This window comes from Mustela erminea, chromosome 10, assembly GCF_009829155.1.
Source record: "Mustela erminea isolate mMusErm1 chromosome 10, mMusErm1.Pri, whole genome shotgun sequence".
Lineage (NCBI taxonomy): Eukaryota > Metazoa > Chordata > Mammalia > Carnivora > Mustelidae > Mustela > Mustela erminea.
The window spans coordinates 13,907,902-13,927,428 of record NC_045623.1 but is presented as its reverse complement, the minus strand read 5'-3'; the positions used below and the strand labels follow the sequence as shown (position 1 = coordinate 13,927,428).

At 53.5% G+C, this 19,527-nt stretch overlaps 1 protein-coding gene and 1 long non-coding RNA gene across 5 annotated transcripts in view; both read right to left on the bottom strand.

Annotated features, from left to right (window-relative positions):
• The window catches only part of KCND3 (potassium voltage-gated channel subfamily D member 3), a 209,145-nt gene that overhangs the window by 173,490 nt on the left and 16,128 nt on the right, over window positions 1-19,527 (bottom strand). The gene's annotated exons all lie outside the window — the stretch shown is intronic.
• LOC116567384 lies at window positions 14,265-18,289 on the bottom strand. The gene is made up of 3 exons (XR_004276206.1): window positions 17,598-18,289; window positions 16,824-17,014; window positions 14,265-15,195 (listed from the first exon to the last, which is right to left on the bottom strand). It is a non-coding gene; the product is annotated as an uncharacterized LOC116567384 (long non-coding RNA).

The following is a 19,527-nucleotide window of genomic DNA, read 5'->3' as shown; positions in this document are numbered from 1 at the left end:
AAACCCAGAAGCTTCCCTGCTTGCCTCCTCTTCTTGGCAAGGCACCCAGTGCCTCCCAAGCTCCCTCACTAGGCTTGGAAGGCCAGCAACAGAGAGGGGAAGAAAGGGGCTGTCTGGTTTCCTCCCCTCAGCTCTTTTTCTTACTGGTGACCCTCCCCACAAATCATTTCCTAATCCCATGAAAAAAAAAGATAATAACCCTCAACAGCATTTTATTGAGCAATTACTATATTCCAGGCATTAGCTAAATGCTGTATAGGAATAAACTCAGTAAATCCTCATGAGACCTGCTGAGGTACCATCCTCCTCACTGTCCAGATGAGGGAACTGAGGCACAGCAAGGCTAATTAACTTACTCAACGTCACAGAGATGGTGCCACCAGAGTGGTCCACCAGACCACCAGACCACCAGGTCCACCAGAGTGGACGTCTTTAATCTTGGTTTCAGATGAGGGTTTGCATCAATAGCAACCACATTATTCAGGAAGGGGCAAGCCCCCGTGGGGGACCCAAGATCTCTGTTCACCACGCGTGTCAGCACTGAAGGGAGTGAGAAGAAGGGGCTCGGAGCCTGGAAGAGAGTCACCGAGGAGTCACTGGTGTGAGGGGAGCTGGGAGTGCTCCTCTTTCAGCCCAAGCCAAGAGCAAGGGGCTTTAGGGAGACCTCTCAGAGAGATGTTACAAAGGTCCCCTGCCCTTGGGAGACGTGGAAAATGGGGGTCTGGTTCTTGCCTGAATAATCTAAAGGGAAAGTTGGAGGCTCACTGACAGCTCGGAGGTGGAGCAAAGGAGAAGTTTCACATTCCCAGGTCCTCAAGCACATGGACGGGGATGAACCGATGTGGAGAAAGCCTGCCTGGAGGGCTACCTGGGTGGGGGGCTGCTCAGGGCAAAAAGTTGAATGCCCCTGAGCAAGAGGATGAATGCCTAATCAGGGAGAGGGTATCACTTACACTGGGGGAGCTGCACGGGTTTCCCAGCAACTGGGTGGGCCAAGTGCCTCCAAGTGCCCCCAAGTTCCCCCCGACTCCAGGGGAGAAACAGTCAGCATTGCATATCTGCTAGGCCCAGACAACTCAAGTGAGAACATCCACACCCTGCCCTCCCGTCCTCCCTTTCACCGTTCAAACTGGGAGCAGAGGAAGAGAGAGGCCCCCACGTGCCCCTCCAGATGCACTGTCAAGCTTTCTTGGCGCCCATGCACCCTGAAAAGAGCCACTGAGTCTACTGAGCATGGGAGGATGGTCTTCCCTCTTCCTCCCCTGCTTGGGTCTCTGTGGGCTCCTGTCCCCCTCTTCCAAGAACCGCAGTCCCTCCAGCGGCCCTGCCCTTAAAGCTCCCTTCTCTTGTGTCTAGGAGCTTCTCCTTCCCTAGCACCTGCAGACCCAGGGAGCTCTGCTCTCTGAAGCCGGCCACCACCTTTGTAAAGAGCCCTTTTAAAAAGCTCCCCTTGGCTTTCCAGCTTCTGACGGTCATTCGCTTCCTATCAGGACTCTGATAGATACAGAAGGGAAAGAGAAAAGGAGGCAAGCATGCCCACCATGCTGTTTCCACCTATGACAAACAGAGCGGGGGGACAGGAGATGTCTTAACTTTAAATGGAGTTGAAAGCTGCAGTTATTGGACTGGGCTGGACACACCATTATAGACCTGAGGCTGTTCGTGGCACCCAAAACCGACCTGAAAAGTCATGGGACCTAGGCCCATTTCCACCCAGGAAGAGCGGGTGCCACTGAATAAAGTCACAGGGACGGGTGGGAGATGACAGTCAGGCTGCCATCTCGTCATCTGAGGCCTTGCCTTGTTCACCACCCAGCTGCTCCCTCAAGTGCCAGAGCTGGGGTTCTAGCCCAGGCGCCGGGCTCCGGAGCCCACGTTCTAACCATTCTCCTACACCGTTCCCTGCAGCGCGGGTCATCACCATTGCCATGATAAGAAACTCTGTCCTTTTCAATGGTTGTCCTACATGGTAGGCACCAGACTTTTCCCATAGCGCCTTCCTTCAGAATTCCACCTGTCGCTTCTGGGCTTCTGTTCTAAACCCAACTATTGAGTTATTTCCTTTGTTTTTCCAGGGAGGAAAGAGGTCTTTGAGCCCAAGCCTGAGCCCAAGCACCTGTGAAGGATGTTGATGAAAAAACCCCTCCTCCTCTCTCACAGCTCCAGACCAGCAGCTCTGCCTCTGATGTCACCCAGCACCGAAATGCTCCACCCAGATTTTCCTGAAAGATTAGAACGCTAACTTTGAGAGCTCCAGGCCTCTCTTTGCACACATTCTCCCCTCTACCTAGAACCTCTACATCCCCTCCACGTCCTGCTATGATCCTTTGGTCCTGCCCTAAGTCCCAGTCTCTGTGGCATGGCCAGAAAACTGAGTTCCCCCACTTGTCTGTGCGCCCCCCCCACCAGAGATCCGGGCCCCACTTCTGTAGCCACTCTCACGGCTCCGTGTAATGACCCTGTACCATGCGCCTCTCCCCCACCAGGCAGTGAGCAGCTCAACAGAACCCCCGCCTGTGTTTAATGCTTTCCCTCTCTGCGATGTCTGGTATGAGCCTGACACATGAGGGCTCAATGAAGGTTCTAGAAATAAATCAATTAATGAACCAATGAGTGAGTGGACATAGCAGCCAACATTGATCAGTTTCTCTGCCCTCTCTGTGGCCAGCACTGGGCTGGGCACTAGGGGAGGTCACCTCAAGTGTAAAGGTACAGACCATTTCTGCCCTCAAGATGCACAATCTGGCCAGGAAGACAAGATGGTAGTGGTGGTAGGAGCAACTGGTGCTTACTGGGAACTCACCACATGCCAGACCCGGTTCTAAGCAAGTCAGCAGGCGGTAACACATTCTGATCCTTGTAACCGCCTCTGAAGAAGGTGCTACTAGGATCTCCAAAGCACAGATGAGGAGACTAGCACTTAAAGCCCCCCAGCCAGGAAGCGGCCTACCGATCCCCAATCAGAGCATAAAAGAATGCAGGAGGGACTGTGGGTGTTGCAGGACCCCAGAGGACAGGGGGTGCTCCCGGCCTGGAGTGGGCAGGGAATGCTTTGGGGAAGAGCCTGACTTGAGCTGAGTCACAAAACCCCTTCATCCTAACCTCTTCTTGTACCCTCCTGGTATCCCCACCCCCCCAACCCCTGCCCTGGTGCATCCGGTGTCCTGGGGGAGAATAAATAAATACATTTATTCATTCATAAATAAAAGTGCAACACGGGCCACTGGCTGACTGTGTGAGGGCACCGATGTCATCGACCCTCTTGGGGCGGCTGGTGCCCAGCTCCCGTCAGACGCCTCCCCAGTTCTGGAGCCCGAGGGGGCAGGAGCCCACGGCAGCCGCTGATTAATTTCTACTGACAAGAGGTTGCGTCTTCAGCAAGCACGGTATTAAATAGCTCCCTTTGATCATAATTAAGTTTCTCCCGGGCTGATGCTATAAATAGGCATGCCCTATTGATTGGAGGGTCTGGGTTCTGAGCTCAGCATCCTCCGGGAGCCTTTCCAGGCCTGGCCTGGGCTCTCGAGTCCCACTTTTCTCTTCCTGACACGAAGCTTTCCTAATTTCAAGGGCAGGTGCAGCCAAACACCGGGCTTGGGGGTTCAGCTCATTTTCCCAACCCTCCCCCAACCCCACTGCCTTGCCAGTAGGAGCCCAGGTTGACTCACTGGGTTACTCAGCATCCTGGTCCTGATGGAGGACCAGAAAGAGACCTCAGGAGGCAGAACACCCCTCAGGACTTGAGCTTTCCTCTCTCTCTGCAATGAGGCCATTCTCCCTCCTCCCTACTCTGCCAAGACACCCCTTCCTGTTAAACCAACAGTGAAGATCCTGTTAGTAGTCTCCAGAGAAGGAATACACTCACGAGTGTTTTCCCTTCTTCCTTCTCTTCTTAAAGAATGCATAACCAAGCTTGTTCTGCTGTACTCAGTGCTATGTCTTAAGAGAGGCTGAAAGGTGGGGACTGGGGCCCAAATCGCAGGGTCACGATAAAGGGGGAAAGGACAGGGGGAGAGGGGAAGGGGGAGGGTATCCTGAACAAAGCAGTGATTGCAAAGCTTCCTCTGCTCAACTTGAATCTATGCTAGAGAAAAAAGCACCAGGTAGAAGGCCCTCCTTCTCTCCCACTTGGTGCCCAGCGGAGTGAATTTCCAGAAAGGAACACAGCTCTTCCTCCGGGACTTCTCCCCAACTCCCAAGAGGCCCCACAGAATCACTAAACACACACACAGCACTGTTACTTAGTCCAGGCTGTGGTTCCTTGGTGCTCAGTTCTGTGTTTGGTCCTGCCCCATTTTAGAGACATGACAGGCTAGGAAGCAGGCTGTACGAGAGAGAGGAAAGGTCCGTCCCGAAGTTGCCAGACTTTGAATGACTCCTCCTCTGCCACTCGCTAGCAGCACGGTCCTGGGCCAGCAGCCTCCCTTCTCTGCACCTTCGTTTTCCTCTATTGAAAATAAGTGAGTAGAGTGAAATGACCTTTCCAGCTCCAAGTTCTAGAAGGATACGATTCTAAGTAAAAAACGGGTATGTGCACGCAGCACCAAGAAGGGAGCATGGAAGAGCTGATGGGAAGTTTTCATTTTAAAGCGAAAGTGTTGATTGGACTCCCAGAAAAAGAGGATGTCTGCAGAGGGCAAGCCCTGGGGTCAGGCTTCTGCTCACCACTCCTTCTGAAACCACACCTTTGGAGCAGATCTGTCCCATCTTCTGTTTTCATAAATAAAAGTGCAACACAGCCACACTCATTCATTACTGTTGATGGCTGCCTTCGTGCTACAACAGCTGAGTAGTTACAACAGAGAAGGTAGGGCCCACGAAGCCTCGAATATCTACCTCTGGCCCTTCACAAAATGAGTTGGCCATTCTCTGCTAGTGCATGTCAGCGGGTGGACAGAAGGAGAAAAGGACTCTCAGTGATGATCAGGAGTACATGCCTGGGGAGCTCCTGGATAGAACAGACTGCCTGTTTCCCACTGCAAATCAGGGTATAGCCGGGGCCACTGGTCCTTTTCCAGGGGACCTGGATAAAGACCCTTGAGTCCCTGGGAGCTCTGCCCAGTGACTTGGCAGCTCAGAGACAGGCCATCCAGACCATCCAACACACACACAGACACACGCATGTGTGCAGGTGTGTACGCACACCTACACACAGTTGGGGTGAGGCAGGGGGATACTTTCATCTTAAGTTGTGACAGAGAGAGTATCCTAATCCAGCTTCTATAAAGGCATCATCCAACCTAACCTGACCAGGCTGTGCTCTTCCCTGCCAGAGACCCACGGTTAATCTGGAAACCTACCCACCCCCTGCAGCATTCTGAGCTGAGACCAGAGTAGGAGAAAGCCTCAGGCCAGATCAGCAGTGCCCAGAAGCAGGGCCATTCCCTGGGAAGAGCAGAAGTTGGTCCCCAACATGCAGAGGAGACTGGAGGCCCTGCGAGCTTCACTTAGCAATCTGATGTATGAACAGAGCCTCGAGCTGCCGGGGGACCTGCTGGGGGCTGCTGGGGGCTGCCGGGGCTGCCGGGGCTGCCGGGGCTGCCAGAGGAGCAGGAAGTGGCTGGGGCTAGAGGGAGGGAACAAAGGCATCCAGAAGAATTGGCTTGGATAAAATAAAAACACCATTTAGCCTCCACTCTTCGTGCTCCCCCAGCTCCCCTAAACCTCTCCGGGCTCGGGCTGCTGAGCTGCTCCCCATTCTTCCACACCATCTGGAGCTCGCAGGTCCCCTGGGTCTGGCCCCGTCCTCCAGTCAGCTGCGTATGGCCGCCCTGGATCTCCACCCCAGAACCTTCAGCATCCACCTGGTGGGCAGTGGGGGGCTTTGATGGCCTTTTCTTCCTCACCATGAAGCCCAATCTGGTTTTTCAGGGCGGGGTGGGGGGGGGGAGCAAAATCTCCCCAGTGAGTTCTCACAGGGCGCCTGCCCGAGGCCATATGCCGTGTTCCCCAGCTCTGCCATTATGCATCCTGCTTGTAATTGCTTTAGAATGACACTCATCATGTTCTATTTTATCACGCAGTGACAGATCCATATAGATAGGGGAAGGGAAACACTCACACCCTCGCTCACAGAGGCAGCCAGACTGCAGAACGGTTTAAGAAGAGTGATTGTGCAGGAGTTCCAAGAGCTGGGCTCTGCCCCCTTGGCCGAACAGAGAGTGTGTGGCCTTCGCAGGTCCCCATTCTGTGGTTCTGCGTATCAGAGGGAGGCAGTCAGTGGCGGGCTGCCTGTCCTGGTTTTCCAGAAGCACTTGCTCGAGCTCCCCAGCTCCCTGTAAACCCTCCATAAAACCTCAGCCTTCTTTGCTGGAATGACTCAAGGTAGGAAGGCTTCTTTTTCGGAGCAAAAGGCAACTATAAACAGAGAGGCAGAAACTGAGGTTTTGCTCCATATTTAAATGCTCCACGGTGAGCACCCTGAGGTGCATAGTCCTCCATCCCGCCACCACCCTGGGGCTGCCTGGTCGTCCCCTGGCTCCAGGAGGCTCACTCCCACCCTCAGCAGGAAGGGGCCTCTCACATTCCTAAGGGTCCAACAGGGTTTGGGAGCTTCCAGGGGCCCCCATGAACTGAGTGGCAGATGCTTTAACTCCACTCACTGCCTCCTGCTCTGGGGCCCAGCAGGGGTGGGGACGGCTATACTCTCTCCCTGCCCAGTGCCGGGAAGGGTGTCTGTGATGAAGGAACGGAAGCATCTTCGGTGCCCCGCCGTCCCTGTCAGGGGTTCTGTGGCACGTAGAGAGTACGAAGTAGGACGCCAAGGGAGAGCTCCTTCCCCAGAGCTCTGGGTGGGTGGGTGGGCGGTGGGCAGGAATGGTTGGGTGTATGAGAGCCCCATGGTAAGAGGGTCCCTCTGTCCTACTCACTTCTCCTTTCCCTGCCTTGGCCCAAACTCCTCCACACCCCACTGTGGGGACGCGTTGCCTCCACCGGAGCTGGCTCTACAGAAGACCCACGCACCACCTCCAGGGCCCCACCGGTCCCCAGATATTTAGGCCTTGATATATGGGCCCAGAGAAAATACTCCAAAGCTCAGGATCCTTTTTTGCTAAGGATGTCGATCTTCAGAGCATTTAAGAAAGCCCCACTGAGCCACAGCGAGGACACTGCTCACAGCCCCCAGTCACCCTCCAAATGGAGAAAAGCGTCTGCCATGGAGTGGTGACACATAGGGGCCAAAGACTGGCCAGCACTGGGTATCCCTCCCCACCTTCCCACAGGACTGGTCAGGCCCAGGAGGGCCCCCACGAGCATGGGCCTCTGCAGTCCCTACCCCTCACCCCGAAAGGGTCAGGTAGAAAATGCTGGAAGGTCCTGGGGGAAACATGGGGTTGGAGGTGGGGTGGAGGAGACACCACATCGTTTCCCCCAGGCTGAGACAAGAGGAGAGGCCTGACTGAAGCAGACACAGTTACCTATGGAAAGTGCCTAACTCCAGGGGAGATGCTTTCTCTCAAACCCCTTCTTGTATTAAGATGGGAATGAGTGTAGGTCCCCAGGGGACAGGGCAGGGAACAGAACAGACTGTTTCCAGAGCGCCTTCCCGTGGGCACTCATCTTTCTATTTCTTAATGAGGAGCCCAAGGGGAACCTGGGGCCGTGGGGGAGGGTAACGAGCGACTGGGGGAACCCCATCCAAACGCCCACGTCCACTCTAGGGAAAGCTCCTGCCTCTGCCAGAGCAGCCCGGGCACTTTTGCCCAGGAGCCCAGGCTCCCTCTTGTCCCGGGGAGGAGGGAGGTGCTACGGAGTGTAAAGCTCTCTCTTCCCCCGGGGACCTGGGCTCCAGCCCGGCCTACTTTGCTGCTCTCTGGCTGTCCCGCCAGGAGCTGGCAGCCGGGATTCTGGCTGGCCACCGAGGGACTCTCTCCCTGCCTTCATCACATATGCGGTGGGCGTCCTCCGCTGTCCCTCAGAAAGCAAACACTGACGCCAGCGAGCCCATTGTGCTCCAAGCAGCCCGGTCACCCCCATCAGGCCCAGTTGGCATGATGTTTCCTGGTCTTTGTTGAATGTGTCCAATTTCCTGACCAGCTCCCTGATAAATAATCGTTTTCCTCGTTCGCTCCAGGCAGCTCCAAGCGAGAGGAGGGTGGGAGCTGTTTGATGGGGATGGCTCTCTCTTTTGTTTCCCGGGTGTCTGAAAGCCAGACCTGACCTCGGCTCAGTGTCTCTGCAAAGGCCCGTGTCCTCCTCAGCAGCTGTGAGCAGTTTACCAAACTCCCTCCTCACAGCCATCCTTTGGGCCGACGATGTGTCTTCTCTCCCCTTCCCTATGCTGAAGCTCTGTATCGAGGCCTGGGAACCTGACAATGAACTGGGTATTTTGAGGGAGGCCGGAGGGAAACATCAGATCTCATGCCATGGAGGGAAGGGCCCTGGCCAGGAATAAGGCGATCTGGGCTCTTGTCTGACCTTGGTTGCTGCCTGGCCATAGGGGGGATGGCATCTCAGTTTTCTTGTGTCTAAGACTCTGGGACTCACCCAGAGCCCTGCTTGCTTGTGTGACTGGGACCACAGAGCTGAGCCCTTGGGCAGTTACAGTCCCACTTCTATTCTTGCTGTAGTTTCTGCCCTGCGTCTCCCTGGCCCGAGTTGCTGGCACACCATCTGGTATTCCTGGGCGAGCCAAGAGTTAGTTACCAGTGACAGCTCTGTCGCTCTGCCCATCCCTCCCCATGTGCAAGGGCAAAGGGGCCCTCCAAGTCCTCACGCTGGGCACTCGCATGGCCAGGCTCTGGCCTAGGCACCTTCCTAAGCAGCATCATTGACGAACCTAACAGCATTCTTTTTTTTTTTTTTAAGATTTTATTTACTTTTTTGACAGAGAGAGAGATCATAAGTAAGCAAAGAGGCAGGCAGAGAGAGAGAGAGGGAAGCAGGTTCCCCACTGAGCAGAGAGCCCGATGCAGGGCTTCATCCCAGGACCCTAAGATCATGACCCGAGCCGAAGGCAGACACTGAGCCACCTAGGTGCCCTGAACATAACAGCATTCTTCATCTGCCAAAAGATGAAACCATGGTCTGCAGGCAGCCTGCTGTGTGGTCCTGCCATGGGAAAGTGGCAGAGCTGGCGGTGGAATGCAGGTCTGTTTGCTTTGGGAGCCCATGCTCTTTAGAACCTACTCTCTCCAGTGGGGGACTCCTCGGAGAGATCAGGCCTAGCCTCCAGCAACAGTCAGAGTTCTCAGGAAGGAACAAGCCTATGGGTTTTTGCCTTGGAACAGGAGGACACTGATGTTACCAGAGAGGAAAACCCACTCTCTTCACTGCCTTCTCCAACCCCGATCAAAACAGCCATAGCACTCCATTACCTCCCACAGTCAGGGACTTGAAACCACTGCCCCCATGTCGCACCATGAAAACAACTTGGAAGTTTAACCAGGCTAAGGTTCCTGTGGACCACCTCCCAGCCTGTCCATACATCCCCCCCCCCCCGGGTCCCCCACTATAAAATTGAGGCCACAGAGCTCACATAATGACCGTGTGGCAGGTTACAGAAACGTCTGCCAATTCTTCTCATCCTTTTGTATTCACACCCCTGTGTAATGTGCCATTGTGCTTCATCCCATCAAAAACCAGAATCGACTTTCTACCCCCTTGAACTTGGGCTTGCACATGGGATTTGCTTTGGCGCTTGGGGCATTAGCAAACGTGACACAGCAGTGGGTTGAAAAAATGCCTGTGTGTTGGAGCTGACATCTCTTTCAGCTCTTGTGACTCAGTGACTTGCTACCAGTTGAAGGATCCGGGCCAGCCTACTGGATGATCAGAGACAAGAACCACATCATCCATCTGCATGGCTCCAGCCAGCCACCAGATGGGTGAGACCGTCCTAGACCACCTGACCCCAGCCAAGCCCCAGCTAATGGAGAGATCAGCTCCACTGAGGGTGAGACCAAGGCAGTGAACAGACCCTATCATGACAGACAGAGGCTGGCCCTCAGCAGAAGCCTGATAGGGAGCCTGGCTGGGTGCAAAGAAGGTTACAAGGGACCTGACTACCAGATGGCCTTCTGGGGCCGGGAGGAAACCAGACAGGCAGCACCGTCACTCTCGCCCGCTGCTACAGTGACACAGATACAGGATTTTTTCTCTTTTGAAAGGTTTCCTGCCTAAGCATCCTCAGCTTTTCTTCAATCATCTTCCTGCCCTCCTCAAGGCACGGTCTGAGCCGTCGCGGGGAATCAGTCCTCCACAGAAAGGGAGAAGAGGGCTCATCCTTTACCTCACTCTTTAATGTTCCTTCCCTCCCCAAGTCAGTGCCTCCGAACTGCCTTCTGGTTACAACTCTATTGCAATTCAGCAGAAGGAGGGAAATAGGCACTTAGGTGCCATTGTGGCTGCCTGGGCTCCTGGCCAGGGCCGGGCAGGGAGAGTGGAGGGGCCAAGACTCCGCCTGGACCACAGTACTGGACTCTAGGATCTCACTGTCTTCCTTGGCTTGGCAGACAGTGCTGGGCCAAAGCAGACGGCCACCGAGAATGGCCCAGCTGGGACCTGGAGAGCGCCAGGTGGGTAGAGGTGAAACCAAGGATTCTAGAATTTCCAACCTGTGGGCTGTGGTGCACAGGTGGCCAAGAATGGGCTCCAGGCATGTGGAGAGGTGCAGAGCCACTCAGGACCCAGGGTAGCCGGGTGGGTGGGGGTAGCAGAGCCCCTGGCCAGGAAACTCCTACCTCAAGCAGCCTGGCCAGCTCCAAACAGCATGGTGAAAGGTGTGGCCAGGGGTCCAGGGGAGGGCAGGCACAAGTCTAAAGGAAAAGACCATCAAACTTGGAGCTAGGAAGGCAGCACAAATTCATGTGGGGGGCACTCTCAGAACCAAAGTTCATAATGTTGAAATTGTAGCCGTTACAAGGAAGTTTAGACATAAGAATAGAAAGGAGGAAAGAATCCACTCTGCCTCTTCCAAGGACGGGAGGTGGAGGAGCTAGGGTCCCGCCATGCCCCTGCCATGCCCCTGCCATGCCCCCACCAGGCCGGAACTAGCCCCGGGGAGAGGGGAATCCCTCAGGGCTAGGCCAGCAGAGAGGGCTGCTTCCTTCCCCTGCCTGCATCACCCAAAGTGCCTAGTCCTTAGCTCTGGCAGGGAGCAGAGTCACAGGTGTCCTTGCGGTTCATCTGATTCATTTTCTGTGCCTGCTGACTTCGCCCGAGGAGCTTTTCATCACCTCTAGAGCAAGGTGCAGGACATGAATGTTTGTTGAATGAATAAAGGAAACCGACCATAGCGGATTCTGATTGCATCTGAGGTCAGAGGTTTCCTGTTCCCACCTCCATTCCCAACACATTTTTGTGTCAACGGGACTACAGATCCGAGGACTATTGAATCTCTCTGGTTCGGGTTTAATTTTAAACAAATTCGTTTCTGGTTTCTGGTTGGTTTAATTTTAACATGAAAAAAAGATTTTTATGTTTCACAAATGGAGGATTTTGGAGGGGCGGGGAGTGGGGGGAGTGGGTGAGCCTGGTGCTGGGTATTAAGGAGGGCAAGGATTGCATGGAGCACTGGGTTTTATACACAGACAATGAATCAGGGAACACTACATCAAAAAATCAATCAATCAATTAATTAATAAAACACCAAAAAAAAAGAGCAGAGAACATTTTCAACTTTTTTTTAAAACAGTAGAACACACATGCCTTTGTATCTACACAAGCCCCCAGCTTCATTAAAATAAAGTTGCCCTTATCCTATAACATGAGTTTCACTAAATAATCCTGCCACACCAGTGAAAGGCACTCACGTCTGTGGGTGGAAGGGAATTTTACAGATGCTGCCTGAAAGATGGCAAGATCTTTTTTTCTTTGTATGTTTGTATGTTTGATACAGTTCGTGATTTTTTAAAGGAAAAGATATAACATCTTCATTTACATGAGGTCGCTCCCTAGAGTAGTCAAATTCATCAAGACAGGATCCCCACCCGTCCTCTGAATTCTCCACGCACAGAGTCACTCTCTGGGGAAAAGGCATGGGTGAGTGAGGGTCTCATGTGAAAGCCAGAGTCCCGAGTTCTGGCACAGGATGATGCTTCTGCTAGGGGAGAAGGGTCACCTCTGAAGAGGCCAAGGACGGAGGCACTCCAAATGGCAAAAAGAGCACAAGATCTAGAAATTTTCCAGGGCCAGCAACAGGCTAGAGCTACACTGAGAACTCCCTCTCTGCCCCTCCTTCCAGTGGGCCTTCCTGTGTGCGCGCGCACACACACACACACTCCACAAGCATGCTGCCTTTTTCTGAGTCTCTCCCCCAACTTTTCCTTTTTGCCTGGAACAGTTTGCCTTTCCCGCTCTCCAAGCCTACTTCCTCCCAGAATGTGCACACAAGGTCTCTGTCTTCCGTGGCATCTCTCGGTCGAGCAGATCTGATGATCTCTGTGGCCTGACCCTCTCTGGATAGGAAATGATCCAGAGTTACATGCTCTACCCCAAAATTGGACACATCCTCCCTCACCATGTGCCATGAAATCCACAAACCTTGCACCTGACCCATGGACCGGTCTTAACTCCGTCTAAAGTTCCGTCCGCCATTTTCTCTGACCCACATGTGTGCGGGTGCTTCTCACTGTGTCTGAAGGGAACTGGCAGGGCGTGACGAGGAAGGGATGGGCCAGAACCTGACAACTGGGTCCCTTCCGTGTGCCAGGCGCCCTGTTGGGACCTGGGGTCTGGGACCAGAGTGCCTGCCTTGGAGGAGCCAGGGCTACCTACGCAGACGGGCCTGTGTACCCAGGCTTTCAGATGGCGGCGACAGAAGGCAGAGAGCCCCCCTAGGAGGAGACTCACTCACCTGGCCCATGTCCACCAGCTTCCCCTTCACTGCCACCACCTGCTGCCCGCCCCTCAGTCCTTGTCCTCTCTGCACACTGGAAAGCAAGCCCACAAGATGCTCCCAGCCAGAGAGAGCCCACATGTGGCTCACCCTCTCCCCAGTCCTCTGTAATCATTAAGCGGTTGGATTCGTTCAAACACCTTCAGGTAATGTCAGCCACACTGCCCACATGAATGCTAACAGCGATATATAGATTGCCCTGTGTTCCTGTGGGAGCCCATGTCATAAAATAATGGGGGTGGAGAAGGGAGAGTCATTTCCAGACCTACGGGATAATGGGAAGAGAAGGAGTCTGGGGATGGGGTGGGACAAGCAAGAAACCGGCCCTTGGTGCAGGCATCGGCGGGGATGGCATGAGGGGAGACAGTGGAAGGGGTTCTACTTGCCCCAGAATCCACCTGTCCACCTTGGCTATTCACCCCAAAGGGTGTGATTTGGGGCTCGTTCACCCATGAAGCTTCCATTCCCAGAAGGGACTACCTGGGCTGGGGCTGGGTCACCCCGAGACTGTGCCAGGACAGATGTCCCGGGGTCTTCCTGACACTGAGTCCCCTAGTCAGTCCCCCAGCCATAATTATAATTGCCTTGCAGAACGGTTTCCTTTATGGAACCTTCTGGGTTCTCAAACCCTCCCCCTTCTGGGGTGTAGAGGAAGCAGACTTGGGATGAATATACAGGGCAGGGTGGGGATCACTGACCCTCTCCAAAATGGGATGAACTGCGGCCACAAGGGTAAACGTTCATCCCTAAAGGTTCAGGCAGACCTGTTGCCATCTGCTGGGAGGTTGCGGGGGGGAGGGGGTCCAAGGCTGAAGGGGTTAGCAAACTCGACTCTAACCCCAAGACTTGTGAGGCTCAAATAGCTGTCTGACGGTCCTACATCTTATGCCTTCTTCTCATCTGGCCTGTGCAGAGGAGCCCTGGGCCTGAATGCACAATTCCCTGCTCTCACCAAACACAGTTCTGTGTGGATGAGGGCTGCTAACCTTGACCATGTACATCATCCTGGCTTACCATCAGATGCCCTGGAGCTTTCTGGGAGAGTCTCCCAGAAGAACCTCCCAGGCCTTGCCTTTCTGTGGTCATTTTGGCCAGGGACTCTTAACTTCTTCCTCTTTAGAGGTAAGGAAAAGGAAATGGGGAGGTCCCCAATGGCCCGCCATGCACCCAGGGGTGGTGGTTGTGGGGGGTGGGGCTTCTCCAGGCTGTGAATCATCCAGGCTCCTGGACTAAAAACCAATTTTCCCTCAAAGACTAAGAGACTGACAGCTTGTGGAACCATCTAGGAGATGAAAACTCACCAAATTCAACCCCTTCTCATTCAGAAGAGGATGCTGAGGACCAGAGAAAGAAAGCAGCTTGGCCAAGGTCACACAGCCTGCCCAAACCAGCCCCACAACCCACATCTCCTGGCTCCTAACCTGGTGGTCTTTCCATTGCCCTAGGGAGTCCCACCCCAACCAAAGAATTCAGTCAACTCATGTGGGCCAGCCCAGGCGTAAAGGACCTAACTTGGAACGTGAACGCAGCAGCCTCTGCTCTTCGGATGAGAAGCTGACCTTACATGGAAATATTAAGAAAGTCCAACGCAGTGTGTAGGGTGGGGGGTGGGCATAACGCTTCATCATCCCTAAGCCCTGCCCAAACTGAGCGTGGCCATCAGACTGCAAGAAAATGTTTTATTAATCGACACGGTGCCCTTTTGCTAGTCCAGAGAGAAGCCTCTGCTGGGAGAGGGGAGGGGGGAGAAGGAGCGGGGGAGGCTTTGGCTCCAAAGACACAAGCCCTCAAGATATAAAACTCTGGGGAGAACTTCCAGCAGCTTCTGGAGGCAGACGAGAAACAGGCCAGGAAGAAGGGGGAAAAAGAAAAACTAATACCGGGTCTCATTTGGCAAATGCAATTCATGAAGAGAGCGTTGCACCTGGTACTGTGATTCCTTGTGGAGGGTGGGTGCAAAGTGACAGCCATGACCCGACCCTTAGGGGTGGAGACCTGTGGACTGGTGGGGGATCCCAGGAGACTCCTCCCCCTACCTCCACCTGTGCTATCCCCAGGATCCTGTGCAGGGGCTAGAGTTGAGGGGGTGTGGAGCACCGGCCAGCCTGAGCTCTGTCGCCGGCTCTGACACCCCCCCGCCCCCTGCCCTTGCAGAGCTGCTTCCCACCATTCCAAAACTCTGAGCCTGGCCTCCAGCTCCCTGCTGCCTGGCCTGCTGTCTCTCCAGGGCACTCAGAGGGTCCAGGAAAGGCTGTTGTGCCCAAAGGCCTGCAGCGGAGTGGGTGGGGATCCCCCCAACACCCAGAGCACCCAGGCAGAGGACGGGGCAACGAAGCCCTGTCCTGGAACCAGAATCTCTGCAAAGAGGAAGACGGCATGAGATTTGTCAGTTATTCTAAAAAAATTTTACAGCGGATATTTACATAGTATGCATATTTGCCACTTTCCCTCTTCCTTGATTTTTTTTCTTTCTTTCTCTCTCTCTCTCTCTCTTTTTTTTTTTTTTTGCACAAACTCTACAACTACACTTAAAATTTCCTGTCTCCTTCGTTTTGTCTTCCCTTCTGTCACCAGGATTCCCTGGTCCTGTTTGCGACCTCACCCCCAGCCTATCATCTGCCGTCACATCTCCGTGGGCCCAGAGGAGCTTGATCCCCACTGGTCTTGTCTCCAGGGACTCTGCTCTGTCCTCCATCGCCAGCCTCTGTCCACTCCTTATGCTCCTGACGTTTCCAAGAGGCCCAAGAGTCTTTGGTCCAGGCACATCAGCACTTCGGGGAGGCTGTGTCCGCCTCCCTCTGCCGGAGACAGAGGCTGTGGAAGAAGATTCCTCCCAAAGGCCTCCTGGGGGTAATGTGGGTCTTTCGGTAGAGCCAAAGGGTCCCTGCAGGTCAGACCAGTGCATGGGAGAGTCCCAGCAGGAGACTCCAGTTACCAGCAGGAGACTCCGGGCAGACCACCAATTTCTCTAGCTTTAAAACACAGACAACAGTGATCTCGCTCTCCTTTGGTTAATGGGGGAATTAAATGAGGAAATGCATATAAATAGTTTATATCTAGCACAGGACCTGGGACACTGTCAAAGCTCGGTATCATCAACGAGTATTATTATTGTTGTTATTGTTGTTAAGGAGAAGGAAGGTCAGCGGTCCTGCACACATCGGGGTGAGCCTATCTCTCCTCACTCAGTCTCCCGCGAGGAAGGCACACAGCTGCTTCTCCGCCTTCTGGACAGCGTCCCTAACGAGACTCCAACACAGCTCTTGCATCATCATTTCTGTGCCGGGGCCAGCCTCCCTTGGACTCCTAACCAACTGTGGAGAGCACTTCCACTCGGGGAAAGGCTAGAGGAGCTGCCCCTGAGTCCTCCTGGCCCGACTCCTCATCTCTCCCCAGTGCTGCCGATGCTGTCACTCTCTCTCCCCTTACCAGCTTTCTCTATTTCTCCTCAGCTTTTACTTCAACCTTCCCGTTTAATACATTCATTTTACCTCCTGCCGCTCCAGCGAGAATGCCAGTCCCAGAGGCTCTGTCTGTTCAGTTCACAAGTACCCCCTTAGCCCCCAGCACACGGCCTGGCCCACGCAGACCCACCATATTTGCTGAAGAAGCGATCGAAGGAATGAACACATCTAACATTGGCACTACAATCTTCCAAGGGCTGGCTAAAATGTCACCTCCTCTGAGAAGCCCTCCTGATTCCTGCCTCCTGCATTTCCCCTCGCCCTTTGCTACCCTTTACTCGTACCTCTCAGCTTGCTGAGCCCAGACAGATAGCTCTGTGCACACACGGCACCTCTGTTACTGGGCTGACGCTCTTTGTGAAGACTTGAAAAGAGTCAGAAGACTTCAGACTTCAGTCCGAGCCCAGTAATGCTCCTACAGCATATGAGCGGGGTTAAGTTCCCTACACTGTCAGCATCTCGGTCTTCTCAGACAAAGAATGGGAGCCTAAAACACCCACCCCGTGGGATTTAGTCCTCACCCTGTTTTCTCTTTGTAGCTCCTCCAGTCAACCAGGATGCTGTCTTGCTCACAGACACAGCTCAATGCACATTTGCAGAATTACTGAGCCATCGCTGTGCCCATTGCTTATCATGGGCCCAAGACAGGTATCTCTGGGGACAGGCTAGAGGAGGCTCCCAGTGATGCCAGCAGTGTGTCCAACGTTTCTCCCTAAGGCGAGGGGGAATGAGGGGCATAGGCAGCGTCTTAAATTGCCTATGCCTCTGCTCAGGGGTCTGGCCCTGCAAGCACCAGGACAGGGCCAGCCCCTGAGGCTGGGCCACTCTAAGTTAGCATCGCCCTGGGCCCGACACAGATGCTTTGTTGGTCTGTGACCACCCAGAACCCATCTATCTTATCCACATGGCAATGTGAGGATCCTTTTAGTATTATTGTTCAGCAAAGCCCCTAAACCAATTTTGCCTTCCTGGGTCGGAGCTGTTTATTTAATTAGCATTGTAGGAAACTAAAAGAAAACCTTGTTTGACTCAGAAAACCAATATGACCTTTTGGCCCCAGAGGAGATGCAGCAGGACAGGGAACGCCCACAGGCCAAGGAGAAAAGCTGAACGGAAGTGTCGGCAAAGCCGCCGCACGGATAGCAGCCGTGTTCCTGCAGGAGGCAAATTGCCAGGGACGTGGGGCCTCTCCTCCACCTTCCCTTTGGTTCTCTTTGGTAATATCTGTTCCCTGCTGCAGCCCATTCCAAAACTGCCCTGCTAGACCCCTTCTCTGTGTTAAGCTCCAGACCTACCTTCCCACCTGGCTGCCAGCTGCCTCCAAGCCACCCAGGGTCAACAGCAAGTGACCAAGGTCCATAGCCAAGTTCACAGTCTCTATTTTCCCTTGCCTTTCTGCCAAACTGCTCCTTCCCTCACGTTCGCTGTCTCCCCCTCCCCAATCACCCAGCCTCATGATCCCAGAGTTCACTTAGACTTCTCTTCTCCGGGATGACTTTCCACTCTACCTCCTTCTGTCCGTTTCCACTGTGACCATCCCACAACAGGCATCCTGCACGTCTTCTGATCAGTCCGCTTGCTGATGTCACAATGGATCAGGGCCCCCTCTAACATTCACCCAGGAGACCACTCCAAATAAATCTTCCTAATCACTGCAACAAGAACCACCACCCTTAGTGACTCCCTGACGCCCACCAGATAAATGCCTTAGCCTAATAGTTTAGGCCCTCCGTGTCTCTAGCAAGCCTTTTATTCCTGCTTACCTCCAGCCAGTCCCCTCATATGCCCTAACCCCCGGCAAAGCAGCATATTGGTTAAGCTCCCAAGCACTGTGCCCTTTTGCAATTTACTTGGATTTCCCATTTCCGCATCTCAAAATCCTACCCACCGTTGTTGGTCTAGCTGAAATGTCACCTTTTCCGTGAAGCCAATCACTCATTCATCAGCAAATATTTATTAAGCATTTATTCTCTGCCAAACACTTTCTGATCATTTGGAACATGCCCCGTCCTCTCTTGTCTGCTCGTAAACATACTCAAATCCCCTGCTGTATTACAAACTTCTTAGGACCAGGAGCGAGGGCTTATTTATTTCTGTTTCCCCAACACCGGCTAATAGGGAGCATCGCAAATACTAAGTATCTTATTTGTCAAACTGTACCAAGATTCATGCTGTCTGTGGTTTTAATATCATTTAGTTTAAAACACCCCTACTTTTTTTTTTTCTGCTTAAGTATGCACGACCAGGAAGAAGTAAAAATAAACTAATGATACTTCTCTGCAGCTCTGAGCCTGTAATTATGGGGAACTCTAAGTTACCCATGACACCGGAACCATCATGCTGGAGAGAATCTCCCGCCAGAAGCATAAAGCATTATCATCGCCAGTCTTTGACACATATCGCAGGACGGTGGGGGAGCAGATGTGTCCTTTTAACTTTGTGGGCCCAGTCGGCTTGGTCAGTCCTGGGAGCTAGCTGAGCAAGAGGGATGGAAGGAATGATGGAGGCCTGGCTGGTGGGAGGGTCCAGGGTGGGATGGAACATCTGCCCTGCACAACCTCGAGGCAAGACTGGACAGTCACGTTGTCGCGGGCACTCGGTGCGTGTCTGCACAGCTAAGGCTCTGGCTGGTTTCTCTCGGACGCCTGCAAAGTACAGGCACACTCCAGCCCCCCAGCAGCGCAGGGTCCAGAATTGATTTTTGTTTAAGGACAATACCAAAGCCTCACTGGGACTGAGCAAGATTCTGGGGTGCAGGAGGGCTGGGCATTCAGCCCTCGCTGTGCTACCGGGAACCTAGCGCGAATCAAAGACAATGAGATTTGCAATTCTGCATTGATAGCCGGATAATGTAGGGGGGCAAGCTCCCCTCTCCCACTTCTGAAGCAAACAAATATCACGTGGGGTGATTCCGCAGCTGCATTAGTTGGGGAAAATTGATGCACATTTCATGTGTCAGGGAGCTGAGTCCCAGAGAATGGAGCCAGCCTCCCAGAAAATGGTTTCTTTATATAGTTCCATCCATTTATTGTTTGATTGGACTTTCTGTATATTAAATTCAAGCTGTTCTGCCGCTCGTGGGCATTCTGATGCGTTGGCTCCGTGGGAAATAATGAAGGTGATGGGATTTTACAGCTTCGCATTACAAAGGAGGCGTCCCCAGCCTCATCCATCTCTCCATCAACTAGCTTGTGTGTGAGGTGGCACTTAGATTAAAACGATTTT